Source organism: Bidens hawaiensis, unplaced genomic scaffold (genome assembly GCF_021521415.1).
Source record: "Bidens hawaiensis isolate Kalapana, Puna unplaced genomic scaffold, B.hawaiensis_p1.1 tig00032069_1, whole genome shotgun sequence".
Taxonomy (NCBI): domain Eukaryota; kingdom Viridiplantae; phylum Streptophyta; class Magnoliopsida; order Asterales; family Asteraceae; genus Bidens; species Bidens hawaiensis.
Window position 1 is genome coordinate 83,918 of NW_027505236.1, and position 3,515 is coordinate 87,432.

The window sequence follows — 3,515 nt, forward strand, 5'->3', positions numbered from 1 at the left end:
GTGGAGATCGTTAAAACACAAAACATGCTATTTTCATACGTTGTACCACATGAAGTGAAACTTGTCCTCTAGTTTGTTTTTTCACTTGATAATCCCCAAAAGCAAAAGTTGTTTTTAAGGGCTTGAAGAGGAAGCTTCTATGATATGGCTTAATCAATGAAGCCTGTGCCGTCAATTCAATGAACCTCATGGCCCTTAACCATGGCCGTCCATACCCCACCACCACCACTTTCTCCGGTTACAAAAGCTCATAATAATCACCTCATAATTATACCACCACCTTTACCCAAAGGACTACACACTTTACACTACACACCCTTGAGGAATGAAATTGTCCTTTGCTTCATCGCAAAGCAATTTCAATTCTATTAACCGAGACGAACCGAATTCGGTACTCGATTTGCAACGGAGTCCGCCTAGTCCGATTACGGGTAAGGAGACCGAGTTTAATTCGGTTGATGTGGTTTTAAGATCGGAGGGCCTTGGATAATAATAATATTGAAGATGGAATAATCCATCAGTTTGAAGAATGGGATTCGCTCATGAAGGAGTTAGGGCTTCATGATGATTCGGTTAAATCCGCTTACCCGCTTGATCTACCCGAGCTGCCTCCGATTCACTCGGAAGCAAATGTTCCGCCTACGGCTATGTTCTTCGAGAACTTGAATCCGAATTTGAGCTCGCTTGATTTCATGGGCCAGGATGATGATGATGATGACAGTAATATTAATAATAACGAAAACGGGATTGATTTCTTGGATGAGTTGATCAGGATAGCCGAGTGCTTCGAAACTCGGTCTATCCAGCTAGCTCAAGTAATGCTAGTGCGGTTAAACCAGCGGCTCCAAGCGCCATATGGAAAAGCGCTTCAGCGAGCTGCTTTTTATTTCAAAGAAGCACTTCAGTCTCTACTCACGGGGCCAACTCGGATGACTCGGTCATCCTCGCCCGTGGAGATCGTACAAGCGATCAAGGCGTACAAGACGTTTTCCAACGTCTCACCGATCCCGATGTTCTCCGACTTCACCGCCAACCAGGCGATGCTGGAAGCCGTGGACGGTGCAACGATCGTCCACGTCATCGATTTTGACATCGGCCTGGGCGGTCATTTGGCGTCGTTCATGAAGGCGATCGCGGAGAGAGCCGAGGCATGAAAATTTCGTTCACCCGCACTCAGAATCACCGCTGTTGTTCCAGAAGAGTACGAAACCGAATCGAAATTAATCAGAGATAATCTTTGGCAATTTGCCCGTGGTCTGAAGTTAGGATTTGACATAGAGTTTGTCTCTTTTAGAACCTTTGAATACTTATCTTTCAAAGCAGTTAAGTTTATGGACGGCGGTTATTGTTTCTTCCACCGTATTCCACCGTATAGGCACCGGTTTCATTAATGATATCCGAAGAATTTCGCCGCATGTTGTCGTTTGCGTGGACGGCGAAGGACTGATGGGGAGTGAGCCGTCGTTCTTTCGTCAAATGGTAATCGACGGGTTGGAGTTTTACTCGACGTTACTAGAGTCGTTGGAGGCGGCCAACGTTGGTGGCGGCGGAGGGAGTGAGTGGATCAGGAAGATTGAGATGTTTGTGCTGCAGCCGAAGATAACAGCGGCAGTGGAAGCGTCTGGTCGACAGGTGGCGTCGTGGCGTGAGGCGTTAACTAGGGTGGGGTTGAGATCAGCGGTGCTGAGTCAGTTCGCTGAGTTTCAAGCCGAGTGTTTGTTGCGTAGGGTACAGGTGCAGGGGTATCACGTGGCGAAACGGCATGAGGAGATGGTGCTTTGTTGGCATGATCGGCCTCTTGTTGCCACGTCAGCATGGAGGTTTTAACGTTTAGGCTATAAAAGAAAATTAAAAATTTATAGACTTATACTATGGAAAATAAATAATAATAATAATAATAACTCGTATCGGTATTTCATATTAACTTATTTGCATTATGTATTTATGTCTACCTCATAACTGCAAATATCTTAATTCCTTCCCTTGTTCAAGGCAGCATTAACCATGTCCATCAAAGTTTTTAAAAAAAGAAAGAGGTTGTGTTACTAAGTTTAGGGCATGGAAAGGGTTTGTGTCGAAATAGGTCCTTTTAGACAAATATTTTTTTGCACGAGTTAAAATGTGTTTTAAATTTTAACCTAATGAATATGGGTGAAATGATTTATAACATAAAATCTCAAAACTTGTATACTGAATATGGGTGAAATGATTTTAAAAAAAAATCAAAACTTGTATACCCGCTAATAAAGACGGCGACTGGAGGCATTGTAGGTCATTTGGCGAGGAGCATGTGGTGGAAGGTAGAAGCAATTTGTTGTCTTCCCAACACCACCTTTTTGTTAACCATGAGAGCCATATGTGTTTTGTTTTTGGTAAACATGAGAGCCGGCCACTGAAAAACTTGCGGACCCTTCATTATCATAGTAATCAATGGATAAGGTAAATCACAATTTCTGTTAGGCAAATGCCTTTCAAAAGGTCATGATACCAGTGGAAACATTATTTTGAACTCGAGACCACCACCAGAGGAAAATTTGTTTACCTCAGTATTACCTCTTGAAGGTTAAGCAATAGTTGAACTCGAGACATCATTTGTTTATATAAATCCTTTGTCAAGAAATAATAAAAATAATTGTTATATAAATGGACCTATACTTTATTTGGACAAAAGTATGGTTGTAAAAATCATGTCTAGGTGCAAACGACTGATCAATCGCTAGTCGGTACACCCTCGACTAGTCGCCGATTAATCGTTATTTGGACAAAATCGGTCAAAAGTGAAAATTTTATATATAAAATTTGGTATGTTTATGTATATTTGAATAACTACATATTATTCTTAATACGATAAATTCTATCAATCCTGACTAATCGCTAGTCTCTATCTCATCGGCACACTAATGCCTAAACAATTTTACAACAGTTACAACACTTCACAAAAGTAATCTCATTTTAGCAAAGAGAACATTATGGCTTTCATGGGTTAACTCCTAAGTCAACCCATATCATAATAACATGGGCCTAATATAGTTGTGTTCTTGGGTCGTTACTCGAGCTCATTCGTGTTTGTATTTATTTACTTTTTTTATACAACTAATTTTTTATCCTTCACCTTATGTATATTTGTTTACTAAAAGATTTTTTTATAAGAAAAATAAAATAAATCTGTGCATGAATTTAATTGACAACCAGGGGCGGACCCACATAGTAACCATCGGTGTCCAGGGACACCAATGTTTTTTAAAAATTTCTTAGAAACGATATAATAAATTTTTGAATGACCCATAAGAATTAATAGTTGGACCCCATACTCATATTACTAATATAGTCTGATGGAAAGTCCCTTGCGTCACCAGTCAAAAGACATGAGTTCGGGACTTAGCATGCTCCGTTTTATATGTTTTTCATTTTTTTTAAATGTACTCAATATTAGTTTTGGGTTTTAACTTATCCAAACCTCATATAGCGACATAACATATTCCACCACACATATCTCAAACCTACTGTCTCAGTCC

General features: G+C 40.2%; 1 pseudogene; it reads left to right on the forward strand.

The window, feature by feature from the left end:
- The first annotated feature begins 275 nt into the window (after positions 1-275).
- LOC143611729 (scarecrow-like protein 15 pseudogene) lies at positions 276-1,827 on the forward strand (annotated as a pseudogene).
- The last annotated feature ends 1,688 nt before the right edge of the window (positions 1,828-3,515 follow it).